This window comes from Sebastes fasciatus, chromosome 6 (assembly GCF_043250625.1).
Source record: "Sebastes fasciatus isolate fSebFas1 chromosome 6, fSebFas1.pri, whole genome shotgun sequence".
NCBI lineage: Eukaryota > Metazoa > Chordata > Actinopteri > Perciformes > Sebastidae > Sebastes > Sebastes fasciatus.
Genome location: NC_133800.1, coordinates 36381078 through 36398154, shown reverse-complemented (window position 1 = coordinate 36398154; position 17077 = coordinate 36381078). Strand labels below are relative to the sequence as shown.

Genomic DNA, 17077 nt, shown 5'->3' with positions numbered 1-17077 from the left:
CGAAAATATGGATACACATGAGTATCGCGATATTATGTTTCGCGATACTGTATCAAATCTCCAAAACGCTGTATCGAATTTCTTTTTTTACAATTTCGGAGGTTGTGTGGGTTCAGTTTTAAATCTAGAGTGAAGATAGTGGTATCATCTGAAACTAGAGAACCTAAAGAATCCATCGGTACCAACCATGTCACACTAGCTTGTTGGGAAGGAGGTTAAATAACGCTCCAATCTTACACTACATTTTGGCGAGGACACTACTACTCGCACACGGACTGAAAACATTCCTCTTTAGCAGAACCTGTGACTTTTAACTAACCTGCTGGTTGCTGCTTTTATGCTCTTATTTTTATGATGTTAGCTTTTATCTGTTTTTTATATTGATGCTTTTCCTTGTAGCACTTTGAGATTTGTGAATTTAAAGTGCGTTACAAATAAAATGTATTATTTATTAATATTATTAAACGCAGAACAGAAATTCTGGAGCGCGAATTTGACCTGGAAAGCTTTGGCAGCGCTCCAGTTGTTGTCTGTCGGCCGTAGCAGTCGGCTTTTAGCCGGTTAATGGAGCTCAATGGACAACGATTTGTGTCAAACTGTAAGCCGACACTGTTAAACTGAAGTCGGGTATATCTGTGGATGCACTTCAAAACATTTAACTTATGACGGCATCACCTGACTGTGTCGAACGGCGAGTCCATTACATTTACATCACAGACATCTATGATTTTATTTTGTTCGTTATTTATGTTTTATTGATAATATGTCAGTAGCCTATTTGAGTGCCTTAACTGTTACAGTAAGAGTTACGGCAGATGAGTCACTGTAGAATGTTTACGTTTTTAAAATACAAAAGTATTCATCATTAGGCTATTATTTTATTTCCCTTTCGTACCGAAAACATACCGAACCGTGACCCCGAAACCGAGGTACATACTGAACGTAGTCCCTTCCCCTGACCTCCAGATATGTGAATGAAAATGCGTTCTATGGGTACCGACCCTCTGAATGAGGTCTGAGGATCGGATCTCAATGCGTCTTGAGTGAGTTCACACTGATGGTACGTGTCCACAGCCTCCGTGCTTTCCATGCTCCCATTTATTGTCTATGTAAGCAGCCGTGCAATGCATTCTGGTAGCGTGGCGTCGCGATTCGAGAGACTAGGCGTCACGACGCCCGCTCCTCATTTGCACAAAGTTGAGGGCTTGTCTACTTTCTGCAAATCACGGGCGTCCGACGCGACTCGCCGCCTCTCGAAACTCCCGAGGATCTTTTAAACTAAACGTTGTCGATCCAAAATAAAGACAGATTCATCAGCTGCATGGATTATTTCTCGCCTCAAATGTTTTCAGAAACACATTTCAGTGAACTATTTACGTGAAATAAGAGAAGAAAGTTTCCAAACGAGCCTCCATACTGGTTCCGGTTTGAAAGCTGGGAGCAGCAACCAACGGCGGGAAAGCGTTCGTCCAATCAGGAGCCGAGTGCCTTGTTTCTAGGGACAGCCCACCAAGCGTCCAATGTTGGGAAGCGTCGCGTCCCCTCGCCATAAAAAACGCCCCTGTGGACACGTACCATAAGAGTACTGTCCACTTGTTAACACCAGGTCTGAACAGCATGTTAACACCAGGTCTGAACAGCATGTTAACACCAGGTCTGAACAGCATGTTAACACCAGGTCTGAACAGCATGTTAACACCAGGTCTGAACAGCATGTTAACACCAGGTCTGAACAGCATGTTAACACCAGGTCTGAACAGCATGTTAACACCAGGTCTGAACAGCATGTTAACACCAGGTCTGAACGGGCCTTAGAGACTCTCGTGGAGCTCTAGTCGTCAGTTTGAAGATATTTATTCATTGACGGAAACAAACTGAAACTCTCCGTTGAAACAAATACGATGATTCTCCGTTTCCCTGCAGCTGCAACGCCTCCAAACCCACAACCCCAACAAACTGACACACAAACAGAAGCTGAGATGTGTAAAATACAAATCTAAACGCGCACACACACTTTCTCTCTCTCTCTCTCTCTCGCTCTCTCTCTCTCTCTCCAGCGGGAGGACGAGGCAGCAGGAAGCGGGCGGTCCAGTTTTTCTTCTTCATTAGTGTTTGTGCCTGCAGGTGTTAAATAATATTAATGACCTCCAGCGTCACTACTTACCTCTGCGCTCGGCCTCGCCTCAAGTGATTTTATCGACTCCCGACTCCCTCACTCAGTGTGTGTGTGTGTGTGTGTGTGTGTGTGTGTGAGATTATTCTGCTGCGATATTATCAGGAACTTTAATAAGTTGATTAGTGGCGAGGCGCTATCTGCTAACTGGATCTAGATGATGATGTTGATTGGACGGAGCGCGGCGCCATCCATCTTTCTGATTGGCTAATAACTGAAATCCATCACAGTTTCACCCGGTTTCGGCCGGCTGGTGTGTGTGTGTGTGTGCGTGTGTGTGTGTTAGTGTGTGTGTGTGTGTGTGTGTGTGTGTGTGTGTGTGTGTGTGTGTCTGCTCCGGTTCATTTTCTTCTTCTTCTTCTTCTCTTTTATTGTTCTGTTCCTCTCTCTTCTGCTGTTCATTTCACCTTCCTCTCTTTTTACATTCCCTCCCTCCGTCTGCTCCTGTTTCGTTCTCTGTTCCTACTTTTAAATGTATTTTCCAATCTTTCCACTTTTTCCTTTTTTCCTCTCTTTTTCTAGCTCTGGAGAGCCGGGCCTTGTAATATAGGACACACACACACACCTGAAGTGTATGTTAGTATTTAAGAGCCGAGAATAAAACTTTAAATTCAAAGTTATTTATTTGTCATAAAACACAGTAAAAATGAGAATCTAAGACATGAACATGGAATAGTGCAGAAGTTAAATCTAATGTATATAAAATATAGAACTGTTCTCTGGACAAAATGTAGACAAATGGGTTGTACAAAGTGGGAAACCTCCGGTTCTACCGGGCGACTCCTCTGGTTGCAAAAAGAAGTCTGATTGTATAGAAGTCTATGAGAAAATGACCAAAAACCAAGATGGTGACGGCTAAAAACCAATCCCTCCCACCCGCCATAATCAGTCTTTATGGCAAAATCAAGAACGGCGTTTTTTATTGCACGCTGAATGCCTTTTCATCCGACAGGCCGAGGTGGAGAATGAGGGAGGAAGGGAAGCAAGATGAAAGATGAAAATGGACGGCGGAAATTTTTAGTACACAAAGAAAGAAAATAGAGAAATATAAACTGAACTCTCAATAACATCAGAAAGAACTGATGTAAAAGAAGAAGAAGTGTGTGTGTGCATGTGTGTGTGTGTCTGCGTGTGCGTGCGTGAGTGCGTGTGTGTGTGTGTATTGATCAGCAGCAGTAACCACATGTTCGGCCTGTATTGATATTCAGGGTCACTGAAGCCAACAGCTCTTTGTTCAACACACACACACACAATTAAACACCTCACAAAAGACACAATGAAGTACTCACACCATAATAATAAGAATATGAATAAAACAGACAACTATATTTATATATAAATAAAGTTACAGTATCGTGTTGTTTCTGGAGAGAAATGACAACACGTTACTCTTTAGTGTTTTCAAAGTGAAATAATAAAGTGGAATTTTATTTAAACTCTTAAAATGACCTTTATTATTTATTAGGATCCTCATTAACTTCCACTAAATGGTTGCTGTAATGAAAAACAAGGAACAAACAAACAAGAACAAGAAAAGACAATAAAGCCAAAGGATCAGAAAATTAGTTAAATGAGTTGACATGCGTTTTTTAATGCACTTTAAGGACATTTTGTTTAGGGTTGAGTATCGTTTAAAAATAAATGACGATGCCAGTACCAATACCAGAACCCTTAAAGTAATACCGAGTACTTAATTCGATACCGTCGTGGAACCTCTTGTTTTATTTCGTCATCCATGTTAACAGATTAGAGCAGCCACACCTCCCGCGTCAGCAGCTTCTACAGATTCAAGGTGTCGCCTATGTTCGCCGCGAGCCGTGCGGTTCCCAGCAACAACAGACAATGAAAGTGATCTATTGACTGTATATTGACATTATATCAGCTACATTACTACAGTTTACATGTCTAGATATCTGTATGTCTCAAACATGAAAAAAAGTTATAAATAAAATATTTATTCTTGAATCAACACTTCTTGCTTTCATTTAAAAATAAAAGCCCTCAAGCATTTTTTTTTTCTGTGGACAGAATTCCTTCATTTGTTAACACAAGGCTTTTATTTTGAAATATTTGCGGGACAGTGTTGTAGAAAATGCAGTGACTTGCATAGCTCCGTACATTAATAGAGTACTGGCATTTAATTGTGGATTATTACTATTATTATTTACAAATGTGCACAGGCATCTTAACGCTTTCCCATCTAAAATAAATATAAATGACATTTATAATGACATGAAGTGGAGACATTATGAAGGCTAACTCTATGCAGAAAGAAATGCCTTCGGTTTGGACGCCACACACATGAGAGACGCAGCAATGGCGGTCTAAAATGGAAACAAAAACAAAGTTGTCACAAATAACAAAACTCATTATTTACATGCTACTGTGTACGTGTGCTGAAAACACACACATATATATATATATATATACAGTATACTCTGTTGTAACTTGCTCTAATTAATTCCTGCCTACTTTTCTCTGCTGTAATGTTTCCACACCTCACTGTCTGACACACCTGTTGACCGGCCGAGGTGTGTGTGTGTAGGTGTGTGCGTGTGTGTTCGTGCGTGCGCGTGTGTGTGTGTGTGTGTGTGTGTGTGTGTGTGTGTGCAGCCACGTCACTCTGAGTAATTAGTCTTTGGGCTGAGCAGAGAGCCAATACACCGTTTCTACAGCAGCCAAAACTCCTGAGACTCACCGTGTCACACACACACACACACACACACACACACACACACACACACACACACACACACACACACACACACACACACACACACTCGCACTCAGACTCACACTCACACACACACACACACACACACACACACTCACACACACACACAGAGACGCAGCAGTAGCAGGTTAGATTAATGTGTGTTGTGTTTGTCGTCCCGGAGGAAAGCAGCTCACTTAATAAAGAAAAATAATTCCTTTCCTCTTTCTCCGGGTTCCCTTCACGTCCTGGAAACTCTGTGTGTGTGTGTGTGTGTGTGTGTGTGTTTGATAAATGCTCTCTTGTTAATATTTCGGATCAACATGTATTATATTATTTGGGTTTTACTCAGCCTGCTGTATCTTACTTTGCATTGCTGCTGTTTTTCTTTAGTTGTTTCATGTTGTTAAAAACAGAAACGTCAGGAGGCTGAAACAGCTTCACTAGATAACATATGTAGATATGAGAGACATAACAGAATAGACTGTATACCTCCTTTATTTCTAGTTTATGCGAGTCATTCCTCACTGTGGCCAAGGTAAAGCAGAACACAACACAATACACACAATAATCCACAATAACAGAGGAGTAATAGAAATATATAATGTTAGTACATATAGAATACAAGCAGGTTATTCCTGTCTGTTATGTCTGATTTAGCAGTTCAAAGTTCACTCTTGACCTTGGAAACAGTAGTTGACAAAACAATCTCACCACAAGGGTTACCTTCGTGTCCAGAAGGTATCCCACAAATTGCGAAAATATGCAAAAAAAAGTGCAAAGACTTGCAAACCGACGACCCAACCTTCGCCATTCGATGGCAATGCCTAACCTTCTAGACATGACCCACCACAAGGTGTATTTAGTAGCTGTCCTGGAGCTTTTCCTCCTATCACATGATCTTCCTCTGCAGATCAGTTTGCCCAGTTGACATAGAATTTTAGATGTTAAAATGCACTTTAAGAAACGTCTTGTTTAGGGCTGGGTATTGTTTAAAAAATTGCACTACTGGGAACTTCATTGGATGCACATCCTGTGAAGCTGTTTGTTCTCTACTCTCCACAACTCAAAGCTGTGTTGTATTTTAATCAGGACTGTAAGCTACCGATTCAACACATTCAAAGCTTCTATTGAGGTTTTTTCGGAGGAAGCTTCGAATGTTTGTCGTCATACTTTATGACGTCATCACCCTAAAAAAATCCTCAAACAAAATTCGCAATTTGAATAAAGTGATTCATGAGATTAAATGTTTTAATCTTTTTTCTTTAATGAATATAAGTCAGTTTTGTGTGAGTGCTGCTGGACCGCCGTGTTACAGGTGCGTCCTTTGTGTGTGGCGAGAGGGAGAGCAAACTGTTTTTTAACCGCAGTGAAAATGTTGTTTTTGAAAGGCTAAACGCCAACAAGTATGGATTGAAGCAGCATATTTATTTTTAGATAAAAACATGTTGTGAATTTTGGAATCTTTTTTTCAATAACTTGAGGACAACGCTCTAGACATGAAAAATGTTCCGATCACATGAGTCTGAAACAATCCTTTGCAGCCGTCGTGCGCAATACACAGATACATTCTGGTCGGGCTCGCTCGGGCATGCTTCAAACTCATGCATTTGCGCGGTACCGGAGCGAAATTGGAGTGGGAGATTGCACTCGCGATCCACGCTCGCTCACATGCTCTGACCAAAAGTGATTTCTTTCTTGATCTGGGCACAAAACAGATCGATTGCAGTTATCGTTTGACTGGAGAAGTTTGGATACTACTTGGTACTGGGTTATGTTGGTCGATACCCAGCCCTAGTCTTCTCCGTGTTTCTGGAGTGAACCTTTAATCTTGACTTTTAAGCCAACATAGACGAGGTGTCCCTGAAGGGATCACAGGAAAAAGCCCACAGTTTATATTTGCCCGATGGCTCCACGTTAATCCAGCCGTGGTGATGACAGTATTCACTCCAGGACATTTGAGGAAATCTCAGCATTGAAACACTTTTTATAGTTTACCTCAGTTTCTACAGTGTGATTCATCACAGAACTAATTCTGTTATTTGAGGGTACGAGATAGTAATTCATGAGAATAAAGTGTTGATTCAAAAGACCAAATACATTTTGGGGGATGAATTATTGTTTTACCTCAGAAGAATCTTCCCATTGACGTCGTCTGGGCTCTGTGAGCGTCAGTAACACAAAACTGAACGTCAGCATCACTGCTGAGTGTTTTTCCTGAGGATACCACACACACACACACACACACACACACACTTACGGTCCAGTTGAAGGAGAGTTGTATCATCATTTAGTCTTGTTTTATTTCCTGTGTTTCCTCATTAGAAGCAGCAGATTAAAGCTGCCCGGCCATTGGTCTTCATTTGGGCCAACACACACCGCTAATGGACCTGAGAGTGTGTGTGTGTGTGTGTGTGTGTGTGTGTGTGTGTGTGTGTGTGTGTGTGTCCCAACATACATGCATCTTCGAGCCTGTATGGACGATTTGTTCCATGTTCAACTGTGTGTGTGTGTGTTGGTGTGTTGGTTTGTGTTGTAATTAGCCGGGTCAGGCTAATTGACCTTGTGGTGTGAGAGCGTGTTAGCCGCAGATTGCTAACGTTAGTCTCTCCGTGACGCTGAGCAGTGATGGATGTGTCTGAGAGCTCGTTATACACAAACCAGCAGAAAAACCAACAAAACCCCCGGTGAACCTCGCTGAACCGGCAGGACTGTACTGCTTTTATTTAGCCGTGATTGTCGGGGTCAAACAGACAAACTGTTTTCTCCCGTCCGGCTTCGGTCGTCTGAAATATCCATCAATCAGAAAACTGCTCTCTTTATTTCAGAAAAAGGGTTTTAAATGATAATGTGCCCCGAATGTTTCAAGTAGATCAATCAATTAAGTCAACGGGCACAAACCCAATGCCAACAATTACAATTATTTATGAAGCAAAAAGGTAATATTCTCCCGTTCCAGCTTCTAAAACGTTAAAGGTTGCTATATTTCTCTGTTTTATATTATTGTAAATTGATTATCTTCCATATTTTCTCACATTTTAAACCTATAAATCATGAATCGATTTATTGAAAAAAATAATTTGTATTATATTATTTGATAATGAAAATAAGCGAAGCAGCTTCCCTCCGGTTCCCCCTTCAGACTAACACTGTTACCTGTGTCTACACGTCGTTAGCTACGAGCCGTCGCCACGTTGAGAGACATTGAGAGGCAATATAAATGCTCTCAATCTCGCTATTTAGCCCCTGATTATAATGATTATTGTTATGATATTAACTAGTTTTAACGTGTATGTAATCCATAGACGGTATTCTCTGTGATATCTGACTCAGATTTATAAACACATATTGTTGGATGAGAGCAGCAGTGAAGTTTCCTTCAGCTAACAAGCAGGATGGATTTCTTTCTCAGATCCAGTCCTGACCTGTGATCGGCCTCCTCGCTCCGTACAGATCCGCTCTGCCGCTGCCGCGGCGTCGGCAGCGTCGTGTTATCGACGCCTCTTGGCCGTTATGATTTATACGGAGAAACATCCGGCTGCCGGAGAGCCTTTTTACAAATGATGAAACGATAAAAACAGGAAGTCATATTTCCTCACAAAGGCTTTTTTTTTTTGAAAAATTAAGGCGGAGGCGGTGGAGATGAATGAGGCTTTAAAGTGACGGCGGTGGTCTATGACTGCTATTGAATGGGCCGCGTCCTTAACAAATGTCCCCATCACTCCCGCCGCTGTAGTGAAGCTCGATCGCCCCCCCCTTTCTCTCTCTCTGCAGAAGATGGATGTGTGTGTGTGTGGCCTATGACAGAGTAATGTGTCCTGGCATGCTAGTTGGGTTTATTAGCAGAAACTAGTTATTTCTGGGCCCCCCTGTGAGCCGCGGTGAGGCGGTATCAGCGGTGATAGATGCAGCCGGGCGCCGCTTGATTTTGTTCATTTGTCAAACGGCTGGAGGAAAAGGGTTAATCAGCTCTTTCTCTTTTTCTATTTTACATCCATCGCAGCTTCTCCTCTTCCTCTATTTGTTTCTCATTTGAAGCGTCATCCCCTCTTTTTCTGGTTTGTTTCTCTCTCACTTTCACCGTTATTCCTTCTGTTTACCAAACTGTACTTGTGTTGGGTTTTATGCATGAACGGCTGCTTCAGTACATCCAGGAGTTTCATGCAACACCTTCTGAGATACGGCCGGGAATCTTAGCTTAAAATACCTTTTCATGAACTGTTCAGACAAATGGAAAGAAAACATCCAAAAATACACATTTGTCTATTTGTGTCTGTATATGTCTCCTAAATTCACCTAAAATTAGCATTAGATAATGCCTCATTTGCATATTTAAAGATAAGATTTCGGAAAACTTGTAGTATAAAAATTCATTGTTTTAATGTCATTAATCAACTGGGGAACTTTAACTGTTATTATTTTTTTTATTTTTTTTACCGTGTTGACCTGTAGTGCCTCCCCTTAAAACAAACCCTTAATAAAAAGCCTTAAGGTTCGAGCAAAAGCTTAAGGTGGTCAGGAGTGTTATAGCCGGCGCTGGCCCAGATTTCAATTAATATTAATATTTTTAATTAACTTTTGTGGTAATAACGGATAAAAATAAAAATTCAATGGCAAAATTTTACAAAAATAAAAAGATTACTGGAATAAAACTCACAAAAACGACTATTCTGTGAGTTTCAATTTTGAGATTTTTGGCTATTTTGCTTCCACAACACGTCGTCTTTCAGACTAGTGGAAAGAAAACATTCTAAATACACATTCAGGTGTTTATTTTACTACTTTGTCTATTTGCGTCTGCAGATTTCTCCAAATTTTACCAAACGTTAGCATTAGATAATGCCTCATTTGCGTATTTAAAGATAATATTTCAGAAAACTTGTAATACAAAAAATAATTGTAATCAACTGGGGAAGTTTCATGGTGAAATCTGTTAGTTAAACGTTTTTGACCCTATTCACAATACACCTATCTCCCGATTCGATATTACCATTTATTGCGATTGTTGTTAACTTTTTTAACACTAGACCATGGGGAAAAGTTTGAATCATACACTTCGGGGGACCTTGGAGAAGTTAGAGGAAGTAGACACGTGGGACTACGACCGGTTTTTAAAATAAGGTGTTAACAAAGGGAACTGTATACAAAATACATCTATGGCAATAAGATTAATATAATTATATTCAGCAGAATTATAAAACATTACATGTCCCTTATAAATTAAAAATAAATACCACTAATCTGTGAGGGAAATGTCTTTATTCTTTGATTTTTGGGTTGTTGGATAATAAATAATTCCTGACAATGACGGATATATTTGACTTCAGGACATCTCTGACTACATACATGCTGAAAATCAAACATTTTTACTGGATTCATTTAAAGTAAAAGTCCCTAGAAGTGTATGATTCAACCTTTTCCCGATGGTCTGGTCCAGGGGTCAGCAGCCTTTACTATCAAAAGAGCCATTTTAGGCAAAACAACAACAACAAAAACAATCTGTCTGGAGCCTCAAAACATGTGATCGTTGTGATGAAGGTAACACAGTTTATAGTCTCAGTATATAGTATATAAGTCAAATGCAGTGAGGGACAAAGAGACAATGTACTACGGAGTATTAGGACCACATTGAGGGAAAACACATCTGAGATTTACAGAATAAAGTCATAACTTTACACTAGACTAAAGCAAAAATCGCAATAAATCGCAATACTAAAAAATTGCAATACATAAAAATCTCAATACATAAAAATCGCAATACATATCGAATCGCCACCCAAGTATCGTGATAGTATCGTACCAGACCTGCTCGGGACGTGGCGCTGAAGGGTGCGTTGTGCGGTGGTATCGAATGCTGACAGCAGTGACGAAGCGTCGGTATTTGACGTCTCCGGAATGAGAACAGACTGAGGAACCACCGAAATAAAATAATGATGAAGAAAGTTCTTTATCTGGTTATTTGTTCATTTGTTTACTTACTTTCTATTCTATTGTTTTGTTAACCTAAAAGTAGTGAATTTAAAATATGATGAGTCTAGAATTAGAAATATTATCCAGAAATATTTAAGCAGTAATAAAAAGAAAAACACGGTGATGAAGAGGAGGAAAAGACTGTAAGAGATAGATGGAGGGATGAAGTCAAAAAGGAGAGGAAGAAGGCGACACGAGGGGAAAGACACTGCAGATAAAAAGTAATAGAGTGAAGAGAGAGAGGGAGGATAAACAGATAGAAACCCACTCGTCCCCCTGCTATCCATCCATCTCAGCTGGTGGAAATAAGGGCCTCCTCGTTGTCAGCTTGTTATTTCTTTTTCCCTCCTCCTCCTTCGCTCTCTCTCTCTCTCCTCTCTGTTCATCGCTGCCTCGCTCGCCCCTCCGTCCCGTCGTCCGCCGGCGGTCTGTCATGTGTGAAGGTATCGATTTGCCAGCGTTTTAACCATCAAACTGCAGCTCCGCTTTTTAAACAATATCTGACGGACGGAGGGAGGGAGGGAGGGAGGGAGGGGAGGATGAAAGGGGAAAGGAGAGGAGGAGGAAATTAGGAGGAGGAAAAGAGGATGAAGAGGGAAAAGGACATGAGGAGGAGAAGAAAAGAGAAGAAGAAAGATTAGGACACAGGAGAACAACATATGAGAGGAGAGGAGAGGAGGATGAAAAGGAAGAACAAGGAGGAAAAGAAAGTATAGAAAACAGGAAAACAATGAGAGGATAGAAGGATGAAAAAGAAGGTGGAGATGAAAAATAGGGAAGAGAGTGAAAGCTGAAAAAGAAAAGAAGGTGAGGACGTGCGCAGAAAAGAAGGGGGGGAATGGGGGAGGAAATGAGGAGATTGGAGTATAGAAAAAGGAGAGGAAAAGAAAGGGGGTGGAGGAAGAGGGAAGGAAACGAGGAGGGAATTAGGAGGAGGAGGAGAAGAAAAAGTGGAGAAAAGGATGAAGGGGGAAGAAGTGAGAGGAGAAGAGGAGGAATAGAAAAGAGAGAATGAAAGATCTGGGAGCAGGAGAGCTAAATATGAGAGGATGGGAGGATGAAAAATGAAGGAGGAACAAGAGAGGAGAGAAATGAGGAAGAGGGAAGGAAGAACATTGAGGAAAAGAAAAGATGAAAGGGAAGGGAAAGAAGAGGAGGATAATGGGGGAGGAAGGAAAAGAAGGAGGGAGTAGGAAGAGGGAAGGAAACGAGGAGGAGGAGAAGAAAAAGTGGAGAAAAGGATGAAAGGAAAGAAGTGGGACAAGAGGAGGGAAAGAAAAGAGAAGAAGAAAGATCTGGAAGCAGGAGAGCAAAATATGAGAGGATGGGAGGATGAGAAATGAAGGAGGAAGAAGAGAGAAGGAAGAACCAGGAGGAAAGGAAAAGGTGGAAGGGAGGACATGAAGGAATGAAAATGGAAAATGATGAGCGGAGGGAAAGACAAAAAAGAAGGTGGAGAAGAAAAGAGAGGGAAGCTGAAGACGGAAACAAGAAGATGAGGATAGGAAAATAAGGGAGGAAAGGAAGTGAGGAGTATAAAAGAGAAGGAAGGAAGAGAAAGCGAGGGAACGTTATAAAGATGTGTCCTCACTGAAAACAGGAGGAAGAAAAGAGGAAGGATGAAGAGAAGAGTGATGGAAGAAGTAGGAGAAGAAGATGGGATGAGAACGTGAAAAGAGGATGTAGGAAGAGGAAGGAAAGGATGTGAGAAGAGGGGAAAAGAAGGAAGGAGGGATGAAGAAAAAGGGAGGATGATGAGGAGGAAGGAGGAGAATGAAAGCAAGAGGAGAGAGATGAATGGAGCGATGAAAAGAAAGAGAAACGGGTGTAGAGATCCATTTTCTTGTATGACAAAGTCCAGAAATGAGAGAGAGAGAGAGAGAGAGAGAGAGAGAAGACTGGAGGATGGAGGGAGGGAAAAAAGGAGGAGAAGACAAACATGTCTCCTTTGAAGCTCCGTCACTCCGTCTTCACCTCCGAGAGTCGACAGAGTCATCAAAGCAGAAAATAGAGAAAGAGGAGAAGAAGAAGAAGAGAGGGAGTCGGTTTGAAGATCAAAAGAGATGGACAGACGGATGGATAGATGACAGATGGATAGATGATGGATGGATGGATGGATGGAGGGATAAAACCATTTAAAAAAAGAGATGTAAGCATTAGAAGAGATGTGGTGTTTGAATAAAAAAACGACAGACTGATGAATTTAGAGAGAGAAAGAAAGAAGAGATCAGAAAAGGATGTTGAGAGAGAGAGAGAGAGCGAGAGAGATGGAGGAGAGAGATGAGAGAAAGAGAGAGAGAGAGAGAGAGAAAGAGAGAGAGATGGAGGAGAGAGAGATGAGAGAAAGAGAGAGGGAGAGAGAGATGGAGGAGAGAGAGATGAGAGAAAGAGAGAGAGATGGAGGAGAGAGAGATGAGAGAAAGAGAGAGAGAGAGAGAGAGAGATGGAGGAGAGAGATGAGAGAAAGAGAGAGAGAGAGAGAGATGGAGGAGAGAGAGAGAGATGAGAGAAAGAGAGAGAGAGAGAGAGAGATGGAGGAGAGAGAGATGAGAGAAAGAGAGAGAGAGAGAGAGATGAGAGAAAGAGAGAGAGAGAGAGATGGAGGAGAGAGAGAGAGAGATGAGAGAAAGGGAGAGAGAGAGAGAGATGGAGGAGAGAGAGAGATGAGAGAAAGAGAGAGAGAGAGAGAGGGAGATGAGAGAAAGAGAGAGAGAGAGAGATGGAGGAGAGAGAGAGAGAGAGATGAGAGAAAGAGAGAGAGAGAGAGAGATGGAGGAGAGAGAGATGAGAAAAGAGAGAGAGAGAGAGATGGAGGAGAGAGAGATGAGAGAAAGAGAGAGAGATGGAGGAGAGACGTGGAGAAGATTAGAACCAACTTTTAAAACACATTTAAAACACGTTAATAGAATATAAAAAGAGAGATGGAGTGATTGAAAGACAACGTGTGACCGTTGAAGAAGACAATAAAACGGAGTGATGAAGAACGAGTGTTAGTCCTCTTTATGGATCGCTGTTTGCTCAACCAAAGTTTGGCAGCATTGATCTGCTGCCAGCAGCATTTATCACTGTGTGTTCACAATATCCTCTCTGTTTAATACAGCACAGTACATTAAAGAGGGTGTGTGTGTGTGTGTGTGTGTGTGTGTGTGTGTGTGTGTGTGTGTGTGTGTGTGTGTGTGTGTGTGTGTGTGTGTTTGATGTTCAGACCTCCTGCTGTGAGGAAACATCACACACACACACACACACACACACACACACACACACACACACACACACACACACGTGTCCGCAGGGTGTTAAGGCCATTCAGTGAAGCATCTCGTCCTACTGGTGTGTGAAAACAATAAGAGAGATGGAGGAGGACGAAAAATCTATCCATCCCACCGAGAGAGAAAGAGAGAGAGAAGTAGAGAGAGAGAGAGAGAGAGAGAGAGAGAGAGAGGGAGGGAGAGAGAGAGAGAGAGAGAAGTAGAGAGAGAGAGGGAGGGGGAGAGAGAGAGAGAGAGAGAGAGAAGTAGAGAGAGAGAGAAGTAGAGAGAGAGAGAGAGAGAGAGAGGGAGGGAGGGAGAGAGAGAGAGAGAGAGAGAAGTAGAGAGAGAGAGAGAGGGGGAGGGAGAGAGAGAGAGAGGGAGGGAGAGAGAGAGAGGGAGGGAGAGAGAGAGAGAGAGAGAGAGAGAGAGAGGGAGGGAGAGAGAGAGAGAGAGAGGGAGGGAGAGAGAGAGAGAGTAAGAGAGAGAGAGAGAGGGAGGGAGAGGGAGAGACCATCATGTTTAAAATCCCTCCTCTCTCTCTGTAGGTGGTTTCAGTTTTAACAAGCGTGCGTGGTCTCTGATACAAACAGCTGAGAACATGAAGAGTTCATTCAAAACAAGATCTCAAATCTCTCTGGATCAATCAGCTCCTCGCTGTTAAAGAGGAATCTGCTTTATTAAAACCTGGGTCTTATTTCTGTGTTTTATCAGTAACTAGTGTCCGTTTGGAGCCAGAGACTGTAGACCTGGTCACCGTGACGTCACACATTAGTTTGTGGACTGCCTTTTCAAGCCTCGAGTTCGGCATTTTGGCCGTCGCCATCTTGGTTTTTGGCCGTCACCATCTTGGTTGTTAGCCACCACCACGATCTTTTTTGCAACCAGAAGTGACACCAGAGGGTGGAACTAAGTACAATCGAACGCTGAATAAGACGTTTTTAGTCGACAACATTTTTAAAAATGAACTGTGATGAAGTGAAACATGGTGTGAAAGGGTTAAAGTTCTACGACAAAAACACGGACAACGCCGTGGTGGCGACCTGTCAATCACAAGGTAGCCCCGCCCTGAAGCATCCCCTGCTTTATGGTCTATGTGACTAAATGGAACCATAATCTACTAAATGAACATCATGCTGTATTGAAGAAGACTTGAAACTAGAGATTGAGACCATAAACTCATATTTACAATGTTTACTGAGGTAATAAATCAAGAGAGGAGTAGAAGCTCATTTTCTCATGGACTAAACATGACGGAGAAAAAGAGAATATATTGTTTGTTGTTTAGCATAATGTCATCGATCGGCTGCAGCGTCACACAGCGCGACGGATCAGCTGTTTACCGACAGAAAAATCATCTTTCAGCTGGAGGAGGAGACGCACAGAGGAAACATCCTCAGTCTGTTTCACTCTCTGATGTGGGAGGTTGAAGACGTAGTAGATTTAGTAGATTTCGTCAGCCGTCTGTGGAGGTTTCTCTTTCACTAAGTGTATCAGTAGAAAGCAGCTCAGTAGTCATGAAGAAGTAGAAAGTGTTTCTACTCTGCGCTGTGTCTGTTTACAGCTCACAGGGTTAACCAGAGCTGCTACCATCTAATATGGATCTTTGTTTCTCCACTTTTACTATCTTCTTTTCTCCTCTCCTCCTCCTCCTCCTCCTCCTCCCCACCTCCTCTGGTTCCTCAGCCCTCCTCTCGTTCTTCATGTCTCCCTCCCTCCTCCCTCTGCTCCGGCCTTCACTGCTAATTAGTTTCAGAGGGAGAGGAGAGAGAGAAAGGGGGAGAAAGAGAGAGAGAGGAGAGATAGAGGGGGAGAAAAAGGACAGATGAGGAGGAGAGAGAGAATAAAGAGAGCACAGTGAAAAAGAAAAGAGAGAGTTAACTCAAAATGATTCTTACTGTTACTACTGATACTACTGCAGCGACTAGTACAACTACTGTAACTGCTACTACTACTGCTACTGGTACTGTGACCATTACTACTGATACTACTGCAGCGACTAGTACAACTACTGGTACTACTACTGGTACTACTACTGGTACTACTACTGGTACTGTGTCCATTACTACTGATACTACTATGACTGCAAGTTCTGCTTCTACTCATGGTACTACTACTGCTGTCACTGCTAATACGTTGACTGAAGCGACTACTTCTTTATATCTTGTTATGTCTACTAGTATTACTACTACTTAACTCAACTGTACAATAACTTGTGCAATAATTCAACTGTGCAATACTGTCATTAATACTCATTAGTCATTAATACGATACATTCAAGAAATATTCTTATTTATTTCTTATTCATACCATTCTGGCATTTATATTTAAGACACTTCTCAGCATTTTGTATTTACTTATTTGCACTGTGGTTATATGTTATATATTGCACGTCTTAATGCAAATATTTGTACATATTCATATTTCTTATATTTTCATTTTACTTACTTATATTTCTTTAAATAATATTGTAGCGTTATGGACATAATTTACATGATACATACTCCTTTATTTCTATCTTCTTATATCTCTTTATGTTTATATAAGAGCAACTAGAGCAAACAAAAGTTGGGAAGAGTTTTAGTTTTAACATTTTTAGTGGCAAAGTGCGGCCAGAGAGGCTCCGCAGCCAATCAGAAGACAGATCCTGTCATACAGTATTTTTTTTGTCTGCCACTCAGAAGTTTTATCTGCTGCTTTTGAAATTTCTGCGCAAAATGAAAGAATACAATTTTAGGTCTGAAGTCGTTCAATGTTTGATATATTTTACACAAAAAACATTATATGCATGCAAGCTTCTGGGGGTGGGAGGGTACAGTACTGTACTTTATTATTGTCATCTATAGTGGTTATTTGCATAAAAAAACAGTTGTTATGAAGTTAAACAGGTCATAATTCTCTCTCCATTATCTATTTTATATTGAGGTGAAAACATCTCCTTCTAAACAGCTGGATTTATTCAAGTTTCTCTCC

At 41.5% G+C, this 17077-nt stretch overlaps 1 long non-coding RNA gene across 1 annotated transcript in view; it reads left to right on the top strand.

Moving 5' to 3' along the window:
• Positions 1-17077, top strand: part of LOC141770006 (uncharacterized) — a 207802-nt gene that overhangs the window by 1697 nt on the left and 189028 nt on the right. The window lies entirely within an intron of this gene.